The following is a 24,285-nucleotide window of genomic DNA, read 5'->3' as shown; positions in this document are numbered from 1 at the left end:
GGATAAATACGACAATATTTGGAACGGATTTATACAAAACGTAGACTATTAATATTTCTATTAGTACAGTGGACCCTCAGGTTACGTTACCTTTGGGTAATGTAACTTTCGTGTTGCGAAAGCGGCAAACATGGAAGTGTATTCTTCCGGGTTTCACCTTGCCTGCATGCGCAGAAGTGCTCTGCGTACCTCGTGCATGCACAAAAGCGCTCTATTGTGCCGTGCGCAGAAGCGGCGCCTCTACTTGCAGATTTTTTGGGGGTACGTACGGACCGCTGAAACGAATTACATTGATATCCAGTGTCCACTGTATTAGGATAACAATATCAAATTTATCAAAGAATGTATGGGTTTGGGTGTTTTTGGTATGTATTCAGATAATGTTCCCCCCCTTTACACAGTTCTTTGTTTTGTGCTTTTTTCTTCTTTTTGTATCACTTTACTGCTTTATATTTGAATTTCCCCCCAATAAAATGTCAGTTAATAGAAAATAAAATAAAATAAAATAAAATAAGAAAATCAGTTCACGAGATTTCCAGAGCTTTCCTCCTTGTCACTTCTCCATCAGCTTTCGGTCCATTTAATCTGGGCCTCTCCTCTGTGCGGCTCCAGCTCCTGTTGTGAGCGATCGGCCTGGTTGAGTGATCTCAGCTTTTCCTGTCACATCACATTTGCATAAAAGAGGACGGATAACCAAATTTGAGCACACAAATGAAAACGCTAAGCGCCGAACCTGTCACAGTTGTTGTCCAACTAATTGTGAAAAATCTGATTTGCTGGCTTTTCGCTGTTCATCACGTAGGCCCCCTTCTCAAATTTGCTGTGCCGTTATGCTACCATACCTGTACCTTTTAAACTGTCTGCGTGAACCTCACGCCCTGGGGATTACTTACCTCTCCCCCCAGCTTTTAATGTCGGCTCATCTACTTGACGAAATTAGGCCACCACGGCAAACAAACACATAATTAAAAACCTGGTAAGACAACGGCAGTTGCATCTTCCCTAAATTGATATTTGCGGTTGTGTACTGGCGTGTTGAGTGCCCTCCCTCTCTAATTCTGTGTGGGTTTTTTTATTGTGTTGGCAGAATATATTGCTACTTGTTGTCATTGTTAAAGTTACTTCCAGGGATCACATAATTAAACCCTTATTGGTAAATTTACCTGGAAATTCTGAAACCTATCTCAAGTATCTTCTCGAAGGTAAGACAAATGTTATTACCCTGGCCGTGTCAAAACCTCTCTCGGAGGTAATAAGAATTAGAAATCAACATCCTCTGGATAAAACATAGTGGCTGCCTTGGGATGTTTTCTCTGTATTCCTGCTGCATTTTGCTTTAGAAACTGTTTTTGTGGGTCTTTGGACCATAATAAAAAATGTATGTGATATCACTTCTTGCATTCAGTATAGCGGTTTGAGTATTATATATTAATATTAGTAGATATGCAAATGCCATATGAGTATGGCAGATCATTTTCTTTTCCAAAATATTTTGTCTTTTTTTAAAAAACAAAAACAAAAACCCAAAGCCATATTGGAAATTTCTGATGAATCTCTAAAATTCCTCTACACTTAACTTGTTTCCCCTTATTGGTTTTAAAGTGGTTTCATCCATTTTGTTGTATTATTGGCTCATGCATATTATAGAAACAAAAAGGATCACTTCCAATCTGCCTCTTCCAATCATTTTTTTAAGGAATTCCTTGCTCCCAATCATCTCATGAGAGCCAGTGTGGTGTAGTGGTTAAGAGCGGTAGTCTCGTAATCTGGGGAACCGGGTTCGCGTCTCCGCTCCTCCACATGCAGCTGCTGGGTGACCTTGGGCTAGTCACACTTCTCTGAAGTCTCTCAGCCCCACTCACCTCACAGAGTGTTTGTTGTGGGGGAGGAAGGAAAGGAGAATGTTAGCATGTGCAGAAGTGCTAAATCGCGTTTTGCGCATGCGCAGAAGCGTGAATCACAACCCGTGCGTGCGCAGACGTGCAGCTGCGGGTTGCAAACACTGCGGGTTGCAAACATGCATCCCGCATGGATCACGTTCGCAACCTGAGCATCCACTGTATAGCTATCCAAAATTGGTGGCCATCACCACCTTTTGTGGGAACAAGTTCCATATGTTAACTATAACTTTCAGAATAAATAGCGTTCTATTACAAAGTGCATATCTGTTACATGTACATACACATCAACCTTGAAGGCGTAAAACAGGTATGAAGTATACCTTCTGTTATTGTTGTTGTTTAGTCGTTTAGTCGTGTCCGACTCTGTGTGACCCCATGGACCAGAGCACGCCAGGCACTCCTGTCTTCCACTGCCTCCCGCAGTTTGGTCAAACTCATGCTGGTAGCTACGAGATCACCGTCCAACCATACCTTTTATCTATGGCCAGTTCAGATGTTTGACCTGGGCTGGATCTAGACACATTGGAAAAGCATTTCAGGAAAACGCATTGTAAACCTCAAAGGGGGGAATCCCGTTGGCGAAAGACGGGGCTCCATAGCACCATCTGGCGTCACAGTGTTATAACGCATATAAAACATTTTTCTTTATTAATGTAGCTGAGTCCCTGGTGTTCTTGGTTCGGCGCAAGAGGAGGAGATGAACTGCACGAATGTGTGTGCTTGCTGCCGTGGAAAGGTAGTTGTTTGAGTCAAGGTATTGTGGGTATGAATAAATTCTTTATGGGATTACATGTGTGAATCCCTACAATCCACAAAAGCTGACGTGTGGTAACAAGAAAGCTCGAGTCCGGGCCCTCCACACTGAGGTCACGGATCCAGGAATGAATAGCTGAATGGCTTTTAAATGCCATCCGGCGAAAGCTGAATAATGTTTGCTGCAACACTTACGCTCTAGCATTGTGCCTTAAGGGATCAGGGAGTTTTGCTGTTAAAACACATTGTTTGCTTTTAAATTTTGAAAAGCGTAAGAGCAAATGACATCTGTTAAGTGTAAGGGTCTGTGTTTTAATCAACACTGAAAAATGAAGGGGGGGAGCAGAACTACAGGTTATAAGTAGACTCTACACACCAATGGATTTGCCACATAAGTGGAGGGATTTTTTTTTATAAAAAAAAGGTATTTTAATGGTTTTACAAATAAAAAGTACAAATAAACAGAGATCAATAGAATCATACTGTATGAGGGGATTCTCCAAATCTCAAGACACACCCGCATCCTATCCATGGAGTCTTATTTTAAACATCTACAACTGCATATTAGTCCAGATTCCAATTTTTATATCAAGCCATATTATCCATAATATTTTTTACACTACAAGTGAGTCAAAATCCTGGTCTTGTTTCCATCTGCTTCCAGTGGTCTCCTAAATAAGTGCTGGGTTTACGTAGAAGTCAGGCATGGCCAAACTTGGCCCTCCAGCTTTTTGGGACTACAACTCCCATCATCCCTGACCACTGGCTAGGGATCATGGGAATTGTAGGCCAAAAACATCTGGAGGGTCGAGTTTGAGGGAGCCTGATCTAGAGGACCCACAGATTCTCTGCTCCACCTTCATATATGTGGTCATCTCTCACCTGAATGTGCATCTGTTTTTCACCCCAGATGGCCAGTTCTTAATTCCTAAAATGTACAAATTGAGCTTCTGAGGACCCATGATCCTAAGTTTACTTATAGAGGATTCTGTGATATTCTCTCCCTCGCCCCCTTGCCCGGTTGTAAAATTTCTTGACGGAATGTTTGTACAGAGCTGACACAAGGTATGTGTGAAGTCTAACGATCCATTTAATTTTTGAACCAATATTAGTGGGAAACTGTTTTGTGCCGTTCCCCTAGGTCTCAAACACACAGCTCCTCCTTATCCTCCTATTAGACATCTATTGACATTTGATTAACAGCAGTCCTTTCTCCCGCTTCCATTAGTACCTCTGTGAATTGTGTGGGGATTTTTCTCATTTTCCCTTGTCTACCTGGGCAAATAACCGTCCCTCCATTCCCTCCCTCTCCCCACGTTCTCTTGCAGAGCTAGCAAAGTATCCACACACATGCAATTTGATTTTCTGCAGAGCATGTCAGAACTCTATTCTCCTATAAGTTCTAGCATGTGCAAAACTGTTTTGTTTTTTGTTTTTTCATGCTTGCTCATCCAGTTATAAAGCGAATTAGGTTTTTTTACTCCTCTTAATGCCGTAAGAATGATAGGCTCTGATCTTGAAACGGGCACACAGCATTCTCAGACAGCTGCTGGGCCTCTTGCTTTAACAACGGAGGGTGTGAAAGCCACCTTATATATCTCCCACAATGCCTCAGAGTGATGCTGTGTTGGGGTATTATGGGACAAGCACAAGAATGGGGCTTTCCCACCTCCTTTATGCTGTAGCCCCCATTCTTGTAACTTGAAGCCATTGGTTTGGTTTCTACCCTCTGGAGCCGTAGAACACAAGTTTTCTCCATGTTCCCTTCAGATACTCTGAGGTGGCTATCACATCGCCTCTCAGCCTTCTATTCTCCAAGCAAAACATACCCAACTCCCTCAACTGTTCCTCGTAAGGCTTAAGGGTTTCTTAAGGGGTTGAGGTCTCCCTAGAAAAGTGTTAGTAGCTGGGTTTGTGTGTGTGATAGGTGGAAATCAAAAAGACCACCCCTTGTCTGGCTCTAAGTTAGGGCTGCCACACACCTAAAAGTTGTATAGTTATTTATCTCCTTGACATCCAAATGCAGTGGTACCTCGGGTTAAGAACTTAATTCATTCTGGAGGTCCGTTCTTAACCTGAAACTGTTCTTAACCTGAGGTACCACTTTAGCTAATGGGGCCTCCCGCTGCCTCTGTGCCACCGCCACGTGATTTCTCTTCTCATTCTGAAGCAAAGCTCTTAATCTGAGGTACTATTTCTGGGTTAGTGGAGTCTGTAACCTGAAGCATCTGTAACCCGAGGTACCACTGTAATAGTAATAATAATTTTATTATTTATACCCCACCCATCTGGCTGGGTTTCCCCTGCGACTCTGGGCAGCTTACAGCACATAAAAAATTGTAAAACATTAGACATTTCCTGATACAGGGTTGCCTTCAGATGTCTTCTAAAAGTCATGTAGTTGTTGATTTCCTTGACATCTGATGGGAGGGCTTTCCACAGGGCGGGCGCCACTACCAAGAAGACCCTCTGCCTGGTTCTCTGTAACCTCACTTCTCTCAGGGAGGGAACCGCCAGAAGGCCCTCGGAGCTGGACCTCAGTGTCCGGGCTGAACGATGGGGTGGAGATGCTGCTTCAGGTATACTCGGCCGAGGCCGTTCAGGGCTTTAAAGGTCAGCACCAACACTTTGAATTGTGCTCAGAAACATACTGGGAGCCAGGATCTTTCAGGACTGGTGTTATATGGTCTCGGCGGCCACTCCCAGTCAATAAATTGTACGTGTGATTGCCCAGCCGTTGTTAATGACTGTCAGCAAATGGGATCAGTTTGAGAACAGCTGGCTCATTGTTCTTGGAGCATTTTATATGTGCTTGCATCTTACTCCTTGTATAACACATTGTCCCTTATGACATACTGTATTAGCGCTATCTGAAGTTAGATGCATGGAATTTAGGTTTGTCCTAGAATTTCTGAAGCGGGCATAACATAGGGATTAAAAGCCTGAACGTCTGCATCTATAGCCACCTCAGTATAATCATGGTCTTGCTGAGTAGCCTTACAGTAGGGCTGCCATACGTCTGGATTTTACCGTGATTTCAAAGGTGGAAATGACGTCCAGGGGAAATTCCCAGAAGGCGGTGCTTTGTCCTGGATCTTAGGCAAGCCAATTGAAAATTTGCCTCTTTTTTGGCGTTTTTGTAAAGAAAAGCTCAACAAGTAACAATTTGGGGGTGTCCTGGTTTTTAGTTTTTGATATATGGCAACCCTACCTCAAGTAGCTCCTGCTCCTACTAGAGCTCGCTTGAATCCACACTTTACAAATCCGAATTTCGGTGGTGGGGATGAGAACAGAGGGAAAGGCAGGATAGCAAAGGATGAATGTAAGCAAATGAAGTTGCTGGCAGGGTTTCAATTACTAAGCAGTATTTATTCAGAATGCATAAGAAAACATTAGTCTATTAGAATATTTAAATGTTTCACTTAAATACTTGCAGCAGAAAAGATTAAATAAACAGACGCTTTCTTGTCGGAGTATTCCTTTTAGCAGCTGTGCTCTTCTGCCTAGGCTGAATCCATACTTGAGATCTCAGAGGTTGCCATTTCAAGACCCCCTGTGCCTCACACCTGCCTAGTTTCGTTTTTACATAACCAACCCTGTTTTTTAAAAAATAAAATAAAAATACCTTAAATACCATTGATGTTTAAACTTGAGAATCCAGATCTTGCCCATGTTTGTATTTGCTGCTGGGGAAGGAGCTATAAAAGTGCGATTAGCGTTTCTACAGATCATTGGTTAAAACGATTTAACCAGCCATTTCACAACAGAATAAAAACCTTCTAGAGTAATTACACCATTTTGCTCAATGTTGAGAATAATGAGATTATATGGAACAGATGCCATTGGTCAGGCTGTTTAGATATTTGGGCTGTTCCTCAATAACATCTTAGAAAATGTACCTGTTTTAATTGCCTGTTACACACAAAATATAAAGAGCGCCGTACTAAACAAACAAGAATAACTTGGAAGAAATTAAAATAGGAGAGATGGAAATTTACGCCAGTCACAGCTATAGGTTGGTGCAATTATGACCATTTAATGATTTCTTGCCAACCAGGGGCTGTTTATTTCCTATAAGTAGGGGTGTGGTGGGGAGAGTAGAAATAAAATGAAAAAGAGAAGAAAAAGAGAAAAGTCAGTGGGACCAAATAAAAAAGAGCAGGCGAAAGGCAGGACACTAGAGGTGGGGAGAGGAAGTGGAGAGGCCAAGGGTAGTTACAGGTGCATAAGAACTGAATGAAGGGATGAACAAGCCAGGTGCTGGCCTTTAAAGTCCTAAATGGTTAGGCCCTGTATGCCTGAAGGAGCAAGGGACGCGGGTGGTGCTATGGTCTAAACCACTGAGCCTCTTGGGCTTGCTGATCAGAAGGTTGGCGGTTTGAATCCCCTTGACGGAGTGAGCTCCCGTTCTGTCCCAGCTCCTGCCAACCTAGCAGTTCAGAAGCACGCCAGTGCAAGTAGATAAATAGGTACTGCTGTGGCGGGAAGGTAAACAGCATTTCCATGCACTCTGGTTTCTGTCACAGTGTTCCGTTGTGCCAGAAGTGGTTTAGTCATGCTGGCCACAAGACATGGAAAGCTGTCTGTGGAAAAACGCCGGCTCCTTCGGCCTGAAAGCGAGATGAGTGCTGCAACCCCATAGTCGCCTTTGACTGGACTTAACTGTCCAGGGGTCCTTTACCTTTTTACCTTTACCTGAAGGAACATCTCCATCCCTATCGTTAAGCTCCAAGGGTCTTCTGGCAGTTCCCTTGTTGCTAGAAGTGAAGCTACAGGGAACCAGGCAGAGGGCCTTCTTGGTAATGGCATCAGATGTCAAGGAGATGAGTAACTATGCAACCTTTAGAAGACATCTGAAGGCAGCCCTGTATAGGGAAGCTTTTTAATGTGTAATGTTTTATCATGTTTTTATATATGCTAGAAGCCGCCCAGAATGGCTGGGGCAACCCAGCCAGATGGATGGGGTACAAATAACAGCAGCAGCAACAGCAACAACAACAATAATTTTTTTAACATTCTTATTAACATTATCCTCACTTCCTTTCCGGTTACAGATTTTGATCTCAAACTCAAGCTTAACGGAGCCGATTTGAAATCCTTTATCTTTCCTTTTATGGAATGCAACTAAGTGCCTTGGTAGGGCTAACTTAAATTGAGCAGTGAAAAGTATTACCAAGATTAATTCAAAAAAAGGGAGTAAAGTGGAAAATGCAGTGTTAAAAATCTAAGTAAGAGAAGAAACCACAAAGGCGGCAGGGGGGAGTCCGATATGTATTTGTATTGGAAGTACATGACTCTAAGATGGGTACTTGCAAATTCTTGAAAACTGAAAATAAAACTCATCAAAATTCTTTATCATTATGGTATCTGCTTGGTATCTCCTGCAAAAGTGTCCCGCACCCTCAAAAAGGTTCCTTTTCAGCCTGATGGCTGCCAGTCCCTTTTAGCAGAGAGTTACACTTTGCAACAGTCCCGATTACCAAAGCACAGTAAAACAATAATTAGATAAGGGTAATTTGCATCAATACTATAAAGTTCCGAAGAACAATATCCCAGGTAATTGGTCTTGACCAACGTAAATAATGTGCGGCCTTTTTATTTACATTTGGTTTCTCCCATAAACTGCCTACTGGGTTGCAAGGAAGTTAGAGCCTAGCAAAAAACCGAATCCCCATCTATCAGTATTAATCTCACACTTTACTGAGGTGCTATCCATTTATCTTTCAGACACAAATTAGAAATTCAAGAGTTTTAACAAATGAGCCTGCAAATGTAAACTTATTAGGCCATATATTTTTTACTACACACTGTGCAGTGCCCTCCACAAAGCTGTCCCTTCAGAGAGCGTTTTTCTATTTTGTGTTATTGATGGCAGCTAACTAATCACATTTTTAATGTTGTCTTTGGGGAGGGCTGTTTGAGTGCCTGGGCAAACTAAACTACCCAGAATAAATCTACCTTATTAAATGCTTGAAATTATGTGTCTTTTACGATAAAGAAACTCTCGAGCATTGTTACATTTGCTAACCTGCTTCTTCTCCCCCCCAGAAATCAAAGAGACTTGGATTAATTAAAATAATACATCAAAACTGGGGATTGTACGGAACATGTCTGGGTATGAGGGAACAGGCAAGAAAAAATGGTTAATTGGTCTCTTTATCCCTATTCACACGCCACCTCCACCGAAATAGGCTAGCTTTTAAAGGAACTCTTAAAGCTAAACAAAAGTAAATCTAGCAAGGAGCCAGATCTATTGAAGATTCGGCAGAAACAATGGCTGCAGAGCACCCCCCCCCCCAGCAATGTTTGCCTGCTTCACAAAACCACTGCAACCAAATCTGCTCCTGAGCTCTTGCACAAAATATCCAATTTAAGTGAACCTTAAATCATTCCACTGCAGTACCTGAAGTTTATTTCAGATTTCATGAACTAAAACATATCATGTCTTTGTTGTTGTTGTTTAGTCGTTTAGTCATGTCCAACTCTTGGTGACCCAATGGACCAGAGCATGCCAGGCATACCTGTCTTCCACTTCCATATATCACTACTAATATGATTTTTTAATCTTTTTTACATATTTACGAACATAACAAAAGTAATCACAAACAATAAAGAAGATATCAAAAAGTACACAAAACCGTGAGATTAGGGATTAGCGTGCAGAGCAAAAGCATACAGTACATGTGCAAAACTGCCTTGCTAAATGATGCAGTTACTCAGGAGTCTGCCGCAGCCTCAAGATGCAAAATTAAAGTACCATATTTTTCACCCCCTTTGCCATCGTTATGATTTTCTTCCATTTGTTAATGGCTACTGTACAACTCCTCCTCCTTGCCCGTGGTAGTGCTTTCCTAGGCGTGTGAAGAAAAATATTTACCGTGGGATAGAAAAGGCAGCTGCTGAATGGGTTTTTGTAAAAACAGAAGAATGCAAGCTCTCTGCTTGCGAAGCATTTGGTGATAAAGTTGGAGCGTTTTTAAATCAGATGGTCTGAATTTGCTTTGAATCCCTTTCATTGCAAGAGGAAACTTGGGACGTTTTTCTGTCTCAGTGATCTCAGCTTGGCCTCTATCAGTACCATTAAGTGTAGAATAGCTTGTACACAACTTGTCGCCGGGAAGGCTCAGGATCAGGACCATAGTGGAGACAAAGCCCCTCTCCAAATGTTAGGGTCACGATCCAGACAGAGATCTCTGCATTGGCAATTTGAGTGAAAAAACAAGAACGCTGCGCTTATAACAGATAGGGAGCTAGTGGCTGCTGTTTAGGAATCTGAGTTAAAATCTAACTTCAGCAAGGCTGGCAATGCCCAAGATTTTACTCGAGATTCATTTCAAAGTTGTGAGTAGCAGAATTCCTCCCTGTGGTAAAAAGAAACCACAGTTCTCTCAAGGCACACTGTGATCCGTGAGGATAAAACAGAAAGTGAGCGTTAAGCATCTAGAAATTCACTCCTAGGTAGGGCTGCCATTTTCCCAGACATTACCGGGATTTCAAAGGTGGAATTGACATCCAAGGGGAATTCCCGAAAGGTGCCACTTTGTCCTGGATCTCAGGCTTTTTTAGAAGAAAGCTCAACAACTTTGAGGGATCCTGAAAAAAGCTCCACAATCTTGGGTCTTTCCAAAGAAAGCTCAACAACTTTTGGGGTGTCGTCGTATTTACTTTTTTGAAATATAGCAACCCTACTCATAGGGCCAAATAGGAGCCAACTCCTAGGGGTCGGAGGAACTTCAGTCCCTTCATAAAATTTTGAGGGGGGCCCCCAAGTTAATGGGTAAAAAGGTAAAGGGACCCCTGACCATTAGGTCCAGTCGTGGCCGACTCTGGGGTTGCGGCGCTCATCTCGCTTTATTGGCCGAGGGAGCTGGCGTACAGCTTCCGGGTCATGTGGCCAGCATGACTAAGCCGCTTCTGGCGAAGCAGAGCAGCGCACGGAAACGCCGTTTACCTTCCTGCCGGAGTGGTACCTATTTATCTACTTGCACTTTGATTTGCTTTCGAACTGCTAGGTTGGCAGGAGCAGGGACCGAGCAACGGGAGCTCACCCGGTCGCGGGGATTCAAATCGCCAAGGTTCTGATCGTTAAGTCCTAGGCTCTGTGGTTTAACCCACAGTGCCACCTGCGTCCCAAAAATTTAATTTAATTAAATTAAATTAAAAGTTAATGGTGTATGTGTGCCACATAATGTGATCAACTGGGAATGGACAGACAGTTTTTGTAAAGAAAAAGCTCAACAACTTTGGGAATTCCTTAACAAAGCTCTACAAAGGGTCTTCCTAAAATAATAATTCAGCAACGTTCGGGTGTCCTGGTTTTTACTTTTTGAAATATGGCAACCCTATTCTTGCAATGTAATTATCCATGGTTTAGGGTGCAATTCTACCCATCCTCACTGCCCAGTGTGGCTGACAAGAGCGATGGGGCAACCTCCGTATTAGCAGCCGTGCCACACACAGTAGCCGGGCCAGAAGGGGGTCAGGCTGAATGCTGGGCCAAGGATCCAATGGTTCCAACATTGGCTCAGACCCTCTCCTTCCTTTCCCCCAGCATGTCCCAGTTTGGGACTGGCCACTGGTATTTCTGCCCACATGTCTAGTGTAAGGTTACCAGACGTCCCCGTTTCCCAGGGACAGTCCCCGGATTTACAAATCAGTCCCCATACAAAATCCTATCATTCCTATTGAAGTTGAAAAGTGTCCGTGGATTCATTGAAAAAAATCTGGTAACCTTAGTCTAGTGGTCAGAAGGGAAGCTGGCACATCAACATTACCTTCAAGGCAATGGATGGCAGGAATGGATGGAAGGCCACCTCTGATCAATGCGGTTCCCCCAAGAGATGCTAAGCAGTGGGTTGCTCTGCCAGTTTGTGTTTGTGTGTGGAGGTTGTATTATTTTAATCTTGATATTGCAAGTTGGCTTAATTTTTTGGGTTTTTTCAAACAAAAAAACAAAAAAAAAGAACAGGAAGGTAAAGTATAATTGTTTTTAATAAATTACTACATCATCTTGGGATCTGTAATTTGGAGAAGATGCTGAGAATTCATTCAGCCCACTTCACAGATAGAACAACAGGCACTGGAATTCCTCAAGGAGAGGGAATGACTATTAAACCAAATGTAAAGACATCCATACATCACTACTGGATGGAAGTGAGAGCTGAACCATAAAGTAGGCTTCTTGGGAGAAAAGCAATAGCAAACCTAAAGGTAAAGGTAAAGGGACCCCTGACCATTAGGTCCAGTCGTGACCGACTCTGGGGTTGCGGCGCTCATCTCGCTTTATTGGCCGAGGGAGCCGGCGTACAGCTTCTGGGTCATGTGGCCAGCATGACTAAGCTGCTTCTGGCGAACCAGAGCAGCGCACGGAAACGCCGTTTACCTTCCCGCCGGAGCGGTACCTATTTATCTACTTGCACTTTGACGTGCTTTCGAACTGCTAGGTTGGCAGGAGCAGGGACCGAGAAACAGGAGCTCACCCCGTCACAGGGATTCGAACCGCCGACCTTCTGATCGCAAACCTAGACAGCATCTTAAAAAGCAGCGACATCACCTTGCCGACAAAGGTCCGTATAGTTAAAGCTATGGTTTTCCCAGTAGTGATGTATAGAGGTGAGAGCTGGACCATAAAGAAGGCTGATCGCCAAAGAATTGATGCTTTTGAATTATGGTGCTGGAGGAGACTCTTGAGAGTCCCATGGACTGCAAGAAGATCAAACCTATCCATTCTGAAGGAAATCAGCCCTGAGTGCTCACTGGAAGGACAGATCCTGAAGCTGAGGCTCCTATACTTTGGCCACCTCATGAGAAGAGAAGACTCCCTGGAAAAGACCCTGATGTTGGGAAAGATGGAGGGCAGAAGGAGAAGGAGACGACAGAGGACGAGATGGTTGGATAGTGTTCTCAAAGCTACCAGCATGAGTTTGACCAAACTGTGGGAGGCAGTGGAAGACAGGAGTGCCTGGCGTGCTCTGGTCCATGAGGTCACGAAGAGTCGGACACAACTAAACAACAACAAGAAGCCACCTTGAGCGTGGTTTGAATTATGGAAAGGCAACACATAAATAAAATGGCGATGATGATGTATGTATTTGCACAAGGCTAGATAGCTCAGCTGGTGAGAGCATGGGGCTGATAACGCCAAGGTTGCAGGTTCGATCCCCGTATGGGACAGCAGCATATTCCTGCCTTGCAGGGGGTTGGACTAGATGATCCTCAGGGTCCCTTCCAACAATACAATGCTATGATTTTGTGGGTAGTAGGGAACATGCAAAGTGGAATCCCATGGCTGCTTTTAGCATTATGCTTCCATACAGCATGCGGGCAAAAAGCGTGCCCATAGTTGTTGAGCCTGCATTTCCTGTATATAAAATTTGATTGGGTGATATATTTACCTACCGTATCGGCCCGAATATAAGCTGCACCCAAAAACCCCCTCCGCACCTTTAAAATTCAAGGGGGGGGGGAGAGGAAAAAAAAGACAATACTCAAATATAACCCCTAAAAATTCCGCAGGCACTCACACCGGTTCCATTTTACCATAGGTCTGTTTCAGCAGTGATATCGTAAAAGCCAATTTTTGTGAGGTCGCGAATTTAAGCCGCACTTTAACTTTTCAAGATCAGAATTTGGAAGAAAAAAAAGTGAGGCTTATATTCAGGCCAATACGGTACAGTGGTACCTCAGGTTACAGACGCTTCAGGTTACAGATGCTTCAGGTTACAGACTCCGCTAATCCAGAAGTAGTACCTCAGGTTAAGAACTTTGCTTCAAAATGAGAACAGAAATCGTGCGGCGGCAGCGCGAGGCCCCATTAGCTAAAGTGGTGCTTCAGGTTAAGAACAGTTTCAGGTTAAGAACGGACCTCTGGAACGAATTAAGTACATAACCCGAGGTACCACTGTATATTTTCTTCTTATACCACTCTCATACTGCATTATCCCACAAGGCAGCTTTGCCTATGCACTTCAGGGACTGCAGCTGGGGTGCCACTGGGAGCACAGAGAGATACATAAGATAAATAAAGCCATCAGCGTAATTTAAATTCACAACCGCATTAAAATCCAAACACGCATTCTTCCGAAACGGCACTCCCCACATAGACAGCTATTGGGTTCGATTTGCGAAGCCTGTGTCGTTTGTTTCCCCTTGTAATTATGCAAAGTTTTCAAAAACAAGTATTAAACATTGCCATTTAGACGGCGCTGGGGGTATGTTTTCCAGCATTAACTAAGTATCTGCTTGGAACCATTTCTCCGACTTTCAGGGGGAATATTCCCAAATTAGGTGCGTCAGGAGGATAGACTAAAACGCTCGCTGATACCTCGCCGGCTCTTTTGTTGCCCAAGGGAAATTTCATATGTCACAATTTGGTTGCGCATTTTCATCTCTTCCTCTGTTTATTTGGCCTGTAGCTTTTTTTTTTTAATCCAAACACGCCAATATGGTTGGGTCTTTTATTTTTCAAAAACAGCAGCCACAAGAAGTTGACTGTAAATTGGAGAGCTGGATCCAGTTTCGCTGCTGATTGCTTAAATGGATCATTGCCTAATTTGGCTATGTTTGAACGAATTGGGAAGGGGGCGCAGAATTTTTTCTAAAGCTATGTCTCCCCTCCATTTTAAAAAAAGTGATCTTTGCCTTCACCCATTACAGCCCATTGCACTGTTTCCCCACAAAAGATGAAACGAAAGACTCCCTGTTTGTAGGAACAGGATACAGAGATGACCTTCTTGCAAGGACAATTTGGCCTCAGTAACTGGGCATAAGACTGAGCATCACCAGGTAGATGCAACAGCTGCATCCCAGTAAAAACGCCAGCAAAAAAAGACCAACCTGATCCCAATTGATGCCTGCTAAAAACTCACCTTTTCAGACCCTCCAAGTGTCCCTATTCTCTCTCTCTCTCTCTTTCTCTCTCTCTCTCTCTCTCTCTCTCTCTCTCTCTCTCTCTCACACACACACACACACACACACACACAATTAAATTTTCTGTTTTACAATTTAAAATACTCATTTAAACATCCTTAAAATATACGCCGGCTCCCTCGGCCAATAAAGCGAGATGAGCGCCACAGCCCCAGAGTCGGTCACGACTGGACCTAATGGTTAGGGGTCCCTTTACCTTTACCTTTACCTTTAAAATATAAATGACTTCCCTTCTTCTCATTCCATGGTTCATTTTGCATATCAGCCCTGTTTAGGGAAGTTTTTAATGTTTGACGTTTTATTGTGCTTTTAATTTTCTGTTGGGAGCCGCCCAGAATGGCTGGGAAAACCCAGCCAGATGGGTGGGGTATAAATATTATTATTGTTTATTATTATTATTATTATTATTATTATTATTATTTAATCCCTCGTGTTTTACAAAAACTAAACCATTCAGTATTCCATTATTACATCCATCAACATCCATCAACAATTACATCCATTTACACTGTTGAATTTATCTTAATGCTGCCAATGTTTTCAGGTGTACACAATTCCCCCCATATATTCAATAAACGTTTTTTAGTCTTCTCTCAAGTGCCTCTATTTTCCAGGGACGTCCCGGATTTAGAGAAGCCATCCCAGTTTCTGATTTGATCCTGGAATGTCCCGCTTTCCCTTAGGATGTCCCTATTTTCATTGGAGAAATGTTGGAGGGTGTGGAGTTATCTGACCCCCAACTGAAGGCAGTCCTGTATAGGGAAGGGTTTTTTTAAAAAAATGTTTAATGTTTTATTACATTTTTATATACGTTGGAAGCTGCCCAGAGCAGTTGGGACACCCTGTGTTGGGTATAAATAGTAAAATTATCATTATGGAATGGGATGTCTCTGTTTTCATCGGAGAAATGTTGGAGGGTATGTTGTTTTAGCCTCATTTCATCATCCTACGATCTCTATCCTTTCCCCTCCACTCCTGTATCTTCTAGTCTTTCAGACAGTAAGCCTGGGGCAGGGCTAGTATATTGTGATTTATGTACAGCATAATGTAAATGCTGCAGAAATAATAACTTACCATGCATTGCATATCCCGTTGCCTTTAGCTATTGTTCCCACTGGGTGTTGGACCTGGGTCTTAGAGATGCAGGTCCACGTTCAGCCTCATCATCAACCTTCTACATACAGGGTTGCCATGGTTCTTGACCTCTACCTTCTTTCTGAAAAATGGGAGTAATGTATAAGACACAAGCTATAATGCAAGAGCAGCAAGATGGCTGATCTATGCTTGCAGCGGATTTGAGAAGGTCAGTTCCTGGAATTAGAAAATATTTCAAGGGGATGAGGAGGCAAAGTCATCTTGCTATGCTGTTTTTATTTATTTAAATGAACGTACACCTTTCCGTTCAGAGCAAGAAAGCTTCTGAAAGTAGCTTATAACAATCTGAAAACAACTTTAAAGCAAAAATAGTAGCGGATAAGAACCCAGTGCAGTAACAGCAACAGTATCAACCAGGATTGAACACATATAAATTATTGTAATGAGAAAAGCAACAATGCCTATGTAACCACAGCAGCTAGGATTTTATATGTGCAGAAATGGAAGGGAGATAGGCTTGCCATATTTCAAAAAGTCAACTTCCCCCTGATACCTGCAAAGTTGTTGAGATCTTTTTTTAAAGGAAACCACCGAAATTGTTGAGCTTTTTTGGGAAAGAAACCCAAATTGTTCTGCTTTGGGGGGGGGGAACCTTCCCCAAAATAGTAATTTTAAGCTTTTTGAGCTGTTTCCGCTGATCGCATTGACATACACTATGACATTTTGCCAATTCGGCAAAATTCCCTCCCTGACGCCATTTTTACACCAGAAAACCAGGACATGTCAGGAATTTTCCTGACATATGGCAAGACTAAGAGGAAGAAGTTCCAACTAAAGTAGAAGGGGTAAGAGATAAAGGACAAGGTAGAAGTGGCAAAATTAACAGCAAAATTAAGAGAATCTAATGATGAGTGTCTTATGGGAGAATGGATGCCTTTTTCAGACTATTTAAAGAAATATTATAGTATGATGAACTCATGAGCAGGATTTGAGCTATGAGCAACAGAAGTAATTAGATTGTAATATTGTGGTTATTTGTTGATAGGTAGAAGATAGGATGTAGCAGAAGGGGAGGGGGAAAAACTGTGGAAAAAGGGGTGGAAAATTGACAAAAATAAGAGAAAAGACGAAATTGTGTTATGATTGTCTATGTTAAAAATGTTGACACTTAATCAAATATAACAAAGAGAGAGATAGAGAGGCAACAATATGCTACTCGAATACTCAGGAGCACAAATGCCATCCAATAATAATCGAAGAATTAGTAATACTATGGAATAACAGAAATTGGAGTAACAACCAATAATAACGATAATATAATATCAATAACAAATAACAGGGAAAGAAATAAAAACCAAACAGTAATAATATAAATCACAGCAATAGCACAGTGGTTCCCAACAACAGTAACATTAAGAATAAGAATTAAGCATAGCAAAGAATGGTTTTAAATAATAGCCAAATAATAGCAGCGGCAATAACTTGAAGTAACAACAATAACAAATAGCATATATTTATTGTCTTTTTTCACCTGTCCTTCAGCAAGTGGACCCAGCGTGTGTTACAGCATATAAAAACACAATTATTAAAACAGTCAAACAAAACAACCTCACTCATAACCCCCCACATCAGTAATCCATACAACGTATTGTCGCTGTGGGCTCCTTCGGGAAGAAGGGTAGGATATAAATTGAATAAATAATAGTAATTACAGGGATCAGTTCGTCTGTTTTCAAATCCAGAGTAAAGAAGTGTGTCCTCAGCCACCAACGGGAGCTGTACAGAGATGAGGTAGGGAAACATTTTTGGACCAGTGGGCCAGCTCTTCATCCTCTCACCCCATGGGCCCAGGTGGGCAGGTGGGTGGGTCCATTTTTTAATACTATAATGCAGTGGTTTTCAACCAGTGTGCCATGGCACCCTGGGGTGCCTTGAATGGTGGTCAAGGGTGCCGTGGGCAACACTGGCCTCTGTCCCTCTTTCCTCTCCTCCCTCCTCTGATGCCCTCTGTTAAGTTGTGGGTGAACATATCAGACGACACAGCGATTCTTCAAACAGCTCTTGTTTATTCACAGGCCAGAACAGAACTGAACTGAAGGGTTCAGCCAGCCTGCTTATCTAGAGCTCCACTAGAAAGCAACAGTAACCATTTTCTGTAACTATCCAATCACTGAACGTCACTTTCGATCCCTTATTTGCATATGTGGACCTGAACTATCTACAGTATCCCCCTGCTGGCCCAGGGTGAGAACTTCAGTACATAACACCCTCTCATGTGTCTGCCTCCCAAAGGCTTGCACAGCTGCTTGTTGCAGCAGTCCTGGCTACAAGCTCCGCAGGCGAATGGTGCCTCTGGGACTGGTCAGGGGGTGCTGGTTGCCAGGAGCTGAGTCAGCCTTGGAGCAAGCAAGCAAGCAAGCGGGCGAGGGAGTCCAGCCAACTAGTCCTCCTGCCCTTGCTGAGCGTGCCAGTGTGGTGTAGTGGTTAAGAGCGGTAGACTCCTAATCTGGTGAACCAGGTTCGCTTCCCCGCTCCTCCACATGCACATGATTTCGAGACCCTAGGCTTCAGCCTACTTAGCCTATACATAAATCCAGCACTGTTCATGGTTCTTTCCCAACTTAACTTTTTTTCCTTTTAAAAAATGCTTCCCCCCTTCCACATACTTCCAATCTAGTCACTAGTATAACTTACATCCTTGCATTTGTGAAAGAATAAACCTGGGATACCTTTTCCCAGCTGCTGAAAGAGTCCCATTTGATCCATTTTCTCTCTCTGAAAGACAAAGCTCGCCGAAAACCAGATTACGTGGGTCAGGATCCTGACACCTCTTGTTTAGCCATAAGCAGGTAGAGGGATTAGAGTGAGTCCGAATGTGGAGTTGAGTTCAACAGCTTTGTGCTATGAAATCGGATATATATTCTAGGAGTATTTTTCACCAGACTCTACTTCCTTTGCAAGAAAAAGCAGTACGTACAAGCATCTTTAGTGCAATTCTGTGTACAAAACCAAACAGCTAATATAGTATTTGGAATAATTGATGAATAGCAAACATTTCTGACATTACACAGCACTGTGGAGGCTGTTTGTTCCATTCATTTTCTTGGTGTTAAGGCTAATTGCTTCTCTTTAGAGTATGCACTGCTTTATCACTATTAACTTATATAGAGTTTTCTTTTTAAGGAATAGAAGCTTTCTTCTCTAAATTATGAGGGCTGTAGCTCAGTGTGGGAACACAAGCTTCGGACGCAGAAAGCTCCCGATTCAATTGTTCAAAACTGTAGTGTCGATCTCCAAGAAAGATTCATAGACTTGAGCAGCTCACTGTGCACTTTTCAGTATTATACACTGGGATCTTTATTAAGGTTCAGGTCCTATTGAACTGGTTGGACACATCTTTGAATGGAGATGGGGGTGTGCCTTGAATCTAGAACAACCAGGTGTTAAAGTGAATCGGAGCCCGTGTCTCCACAATGCACCCTCCTTGAATTGAAATACAGCTTAGTTTAAGAACAGCTTAGTTTATGAAAAACTTGGATTAAGAACGCTGCAAACCCGGAAATAGGTGTTTTGGTTTGTGAACTTTGCCTTGGAAGCAGAACTTGTTGAGTGTGTTCCATTTGTAAATTGAGTCCTCCTCTGCTATGGGAAAGCACGCCTTGGTTTAAGAACTCTTTGGTTTAAGAACGGACTTCCGGAACGGATTAAGTTCGTAAACCAAGGTACCACTGTATTCAGCAAATTTGTTATTCTCCCAAGAAGCGAAGGTGTTTCTAAATTTCTCTGTGAGTTATAGATACAGAGATAATTCCTTCATCAAGAACACCTTCAGATTCTCTACAACAGAGGGCAAGAGCAGCATTGCATCATCTTTTGAACAGCTTGAATTTATCAGATTTGTTAGGAGGGTTCTGACATGTTTCCTTGTACTTGGAGTCAGATCTCTGAACATGCAGGTAGGGAGCAGTGGCATAGCATATGGGGACACAGGAGCGGTTGCACCAGATGCAAAATTTCAACACCTGGTGCTGCCTCAATACAGCTGTGCACTTCCATCACTGGGCTCCGTGTCGACCAGGAAGTGACCTTTCTAGACAACAGTATGACTCTTCTTATCTCTGCAGCTGTGATTTCCTGGGTGACACAGATGCCGTTAGGCAGTTGAATGCATATGTGTACTCCATTTTGTTCCCCTACCTCCCACCCACCCTCACTATGCGTGGCTCCGGGTGCTGGCAACCCACACTACGCCACTGAGTGAGCCACCCTCAGCAGCAGACTTAGGGTAGTGCCTTGGACTCCTAGTGGTAGGGTTGCCATATTTCAGGAAGTGAAAATGAGAACACAAAAGTTGTTGAGCTTTTTCTTTTGCAAAATCTCCCAAGAAGAAATCAGTTTTCGAGCAGTGTCTAAAACATTTCAGCAAAAAAACCCTCACCCACTTACACAATGGGTTGCCACATGCCTGCGTTTTCCCAGACAATTCAAACTGCTGCCGAAATTTCCGTCTGGGCTAGACTTTCGACAGCAGAATCCCAGCACTGTCCTGGATTTTCTGGATATATGGAAGCCCTACCTAGTGGTCTTGCACAGGGCGGTTGATGTTACAAGGCTTGTGGACACCACTCCAGGCTCCCCAGGAAAATCTAAAGGTAAGATACATGTTTGTGGGTAAGGTAACATCCTTGCTTCCATATGAATGAATGAATTTATTATTTCGGTCACAGACCAGTTCCAGCTCACATACAATATCAGGGAAGTCATAAAAATCGATAGGGATACATTTGAATTTGCATTTAGGTATAACAGGGACAATACAGATATAGCAACAGTTAAAAATATACAAGTTAAATCTTAATCACTAAAATATAAGCTCCATAAAGTGCAAGTAGATAAATAGGTACTGCTCCAGCAGGAAGGTAAACGGCGTTTCCATGCACTGCTCTGGTTCACCAGAAGTGGCTTAGTCATGCTGGCCACATGACCCGGAAGCTGTATGCCGGCTCCCTCGGCCAATAAAGCAAGATGAGCGAATTGGCCACGACTGGACCTAACGGCCAGGCGTCCCTTTACCTTTATATTTATACACATGTGTGACTTTATTCCTGATAGAGGCAACATCTGATCCATAAGTATTTTTGAGACCACGGAAAGAGTGCTACAATAGCATATCACCTAAAATTCATCTGCACCTTCGTTCATCTAAAAACTTCTTTCTTGTCCTGTTTTCCTCCTACCAAGGAGCAAGCTGGTGAGGATCTTGGGTCCAGGATCCAGTGATTTCTGAGCTGGATCCACCCCTCTTGATTTGGCGGCTTTCTGCAGGCTACCCCAGCAGGGCTTCCCTCAGTGGTACTTCTGCTCACTTTTCATGGATTGAATGAGGAACTCTGCACTGCTGGAATGATACAGGCAGAGACCAAAATAAAAAAAATCCTTCCAGTAGCACCTTTAAGACCAACTAAGTTAGTTCTTGGTATGAGCTTTCGTGTGCAAGCACACTTCTTCAGATACACTGAAACAGAAGTTGCCAGATCCTTCTATATAGTGAGAAGGTGGGGAGGGGTATTACTCAGAAGGGTGGTGGGAATGGGAGATTGGCAGATAGCTGGGATGAGCCTGCTGACGACTCTTAACGACTGTAATGGGTCTTACAGGAAAAGGCAAGGGGTGAGAGGGTGAGAAATGGCTTAGTCATGTATAATGGGATAAGAATCCAATGTCTTTGTTCAAACCAGGTTTCTCCATGGTTTTAAGTTTGGTAATGAGTTGCAATTCAGCAGCTTCTCTTTCCAGTCTATTTCTGAAATTCCTTTGTAGTAAAACAGCTACTTTGATATCTTGTATAGAATGTCCTGGGAGATTAAAGTGTTCTCCTACTGGTTTCTCTGTTTTGTGATTCTTGATGTCAGATTTATGTCCATTTATTCTTTGGCGTAAGGTTTGGCCTGTTTGTCCAATATAGAGAGCTGAAGGACACTGTTGGCATTTGATGCCATACACAATGTTAGATGATGAGCAATTGAATAGTCCCGAGATGGTATGTGTGATGTTGTTGGGGCCAGTAATGGTGTTGTCCGGGTGTATGTGGCAGCAAAGTTGGCATCTGGGTTTATTGCAGGCTCTGGTGCCAGTGTCCGTGTTAAGTCTGGTTGTAGTATTATTGTGGGTTAGGAGTTGTTTAAGATTGGGTGGCTGTCTGTAGGCAATGAAAGGTCTTCCTCCCAGAGCTTGAGAAAGAGAACTGTCATTGTCCAGGAGAGGTTGTAGATCTCTGATGATGCGTTGTACTGTTTTAACTTGGGAGCTGTATGTGATGACTAGAGGTGTTCTGTTATTTTCTTTTTTGGGTCTGTCTTGCAGCAAGTTCTCTCTGGGTATAAGGCAGACTTATACCCAGAGAGAACTTGCTGCAAGACAGACCCAAAAAAGAAAATAACAGAACACCTCTAGTCATCACATACAGCTCCCAAGTTAAAACAGTACAACGCATCATCAGAGATCTACAACCTCTCCTGGACAATGACAGTTCTCTTTCTCAAGCTCTGGGAGGAAGACCTTTCATTGCCTACAGACAGCCACCCAATCTTAAACAACTCCTAACCCACAATAATACTACAACCAGACTTAACACGGACACTGGCACCAGAGCCTGCAATAAACCCAGATGCCAACTTTGCTGCCACATACACCCGGACAACACCATTACTGGCCCCAACAACATCACACATACCATCTCGGGACTATTCAATTGCTCATCATCTAACATTGTGTATGGCATCAAATGCCAACAGTGTCCTTCAGCTCTCTATATTGGACAAACAGGCCAAACCTTACGCCAAAGAATAAATGGACATAAATCTGACATCAAGAATCACAAAACAGAGAAACCAGTAGGAGAACACTTTAATCTCCCAGGACATTCTATACAAGATATCAAAGTAGCTGTTTTACTACAAAGGAATTTCAGAAATAGACTGGAAAGAGAAGCTGCTGAATTGCAACTCATTACCAAACTTAAAACCATGGAGAAACCTGGTTTGAACAAAGACATTGGATTCTTATCCCATTATACATGACTAAGCCATTTCTCACCCTCTCACCCCTTGCCTTTTCCTGTAAGACCCATTACAGTCGTTAAGAGTCGTCAGCAGGCTCATCCCAGCTATCTGCCAATCACCCATTCCCACCACCCTTCTGAGTAATACCCCTCCCCACCTTCTCACTATATAGAAGGATCTGGCAACTTCTGTTTCAGTGTATCTGAAGAAGTGTGCTTGCACACGAAAGCTCATACCAAGAACTAACTTAGTTGGTCTTAAAGGTGCTACTGGAAGGATTTTTTTTATTTTGACTATGGCAGACCAACACGGCTACCTATCTGTAACTGGAACCAAGGCAGAGACCAGCAAGTCAGGGTGGAGGAATGATGATGATGATGATTTATTATTTATTGAATTTACTGTATTTTTTGCTCTATAAGACTCACTTTTTCCCTCCTAAAAAGTAAGGGGAAATGTGTGTGCGTCTTATGGAGCGAATGCAGGCTGCGCAGCGGTCCCTCTTGCTGTTCTGGCTTCTGAGATTCAGAATATTTTTTTTCTTGTTTTCCTCCTCCAAAAACTAGGTGCCTCTTGTGGTCTGGTGCATCTTATAGAGCGAAAAATACGGTATATACTGCCCTATACCCAGAGGTCTCAGGAAGGTTCACAGAACAAAACCAAAATATAAAACCACAAAATATATAATCAAAATAGCAACAACAACCCAATAACCCCCCTCTGCCAATTCCAAACAGCTCTCCCCCCCCCCCCCAGCACGGTGCAAAGCAAAGTTTCGATTGCAGCCTTGGTCTGGATCCAAACCATAGTATCTAAAAATATGGCGTTTCACTGGAAACGGCACCGCTGAAACTAGCAACAGGGTGGTGGGTTCTCGTGAACGAACAAAGCACATTAATTTCAATTTTAAACTTTACATTCAGAGGCCCAGTAGGGATCAAATGCATTCTTTAGTTTGACTTAAACACTTAGTACTAATGAATCTTTTATTTGAGAGATAATGGTTACTAATTAAAGAGCTTTATTTTAAGCTGCCTCCAAAAATACTTCACTTCATCATCGGAAGAAACAATTACTGTGTGTTGCACATAAAGGGAAAGTTCCTTTCCAATTTGCCCCTCAACTTCGGAGAAGTTGTGCTTTGTATCCTGCTTAGTAATTCATTTAAGGCCACCCGGACTTCATGTGGCAAGCCAAGGCTTCCTAAATTTAATAGGAGAGTGGCTGGGCACCACTAGATGTGACAGCAAGAGATTCATGGTTGGACCTCCCAGAGTTTTTTGAAAGGGCAACTGTGCAAGCCCCTGACTTAGACTGAGTTGCAAGGTGATTTTCTCACCTGTCAAACTCTCTGCTTCCCATGGAAAATGTACCCATACTGTGAATATGATGGGTGCCATCCAGCATTAGTGATATTCAGAGTAGACCCATTCAAATCGCTGGACTTAACCATTTTTGTTTAAGTTCCATTGGTTTTAGTGAGTCTACTCCGCAAGTACGACTTCGCTGGATCTCACCCCGTGTGTTTTGCTCTGCAGAGAAAATGG

General features: G+C 42.9%; 1 long non-coding RNA gene across 1 annotated transcript in view; it reads right to left on the bottom strand.

Moving 5' to 3' along the window:
• Window positions 1-24,285, bottom strand: part of LOC308475980 — a 1,233,414-nt gene that overhangs the window by 4,304 nt on the left and 1,204,825 nt on the right. The gene's annotated exons all lie outside the window — the stretch shown is intronic.

Source organism: Podarcis pityusensis (assembly GCF_964106645.2).
Source record: "Podarcis pityusensis genome assembly, chromosome: 4".
Lineage (NCBI taxonomy): Eukaryota > Metazoa > Chordata > Lepidosauria > Squamata > Lacertidae > Podarcis > Podarcis pityusensis.
The sequence above is the reverse complement of the archived record's forward strand: the minus strand, read 5'-3'. Positions and strand labels throughout refer to the sequence as shown.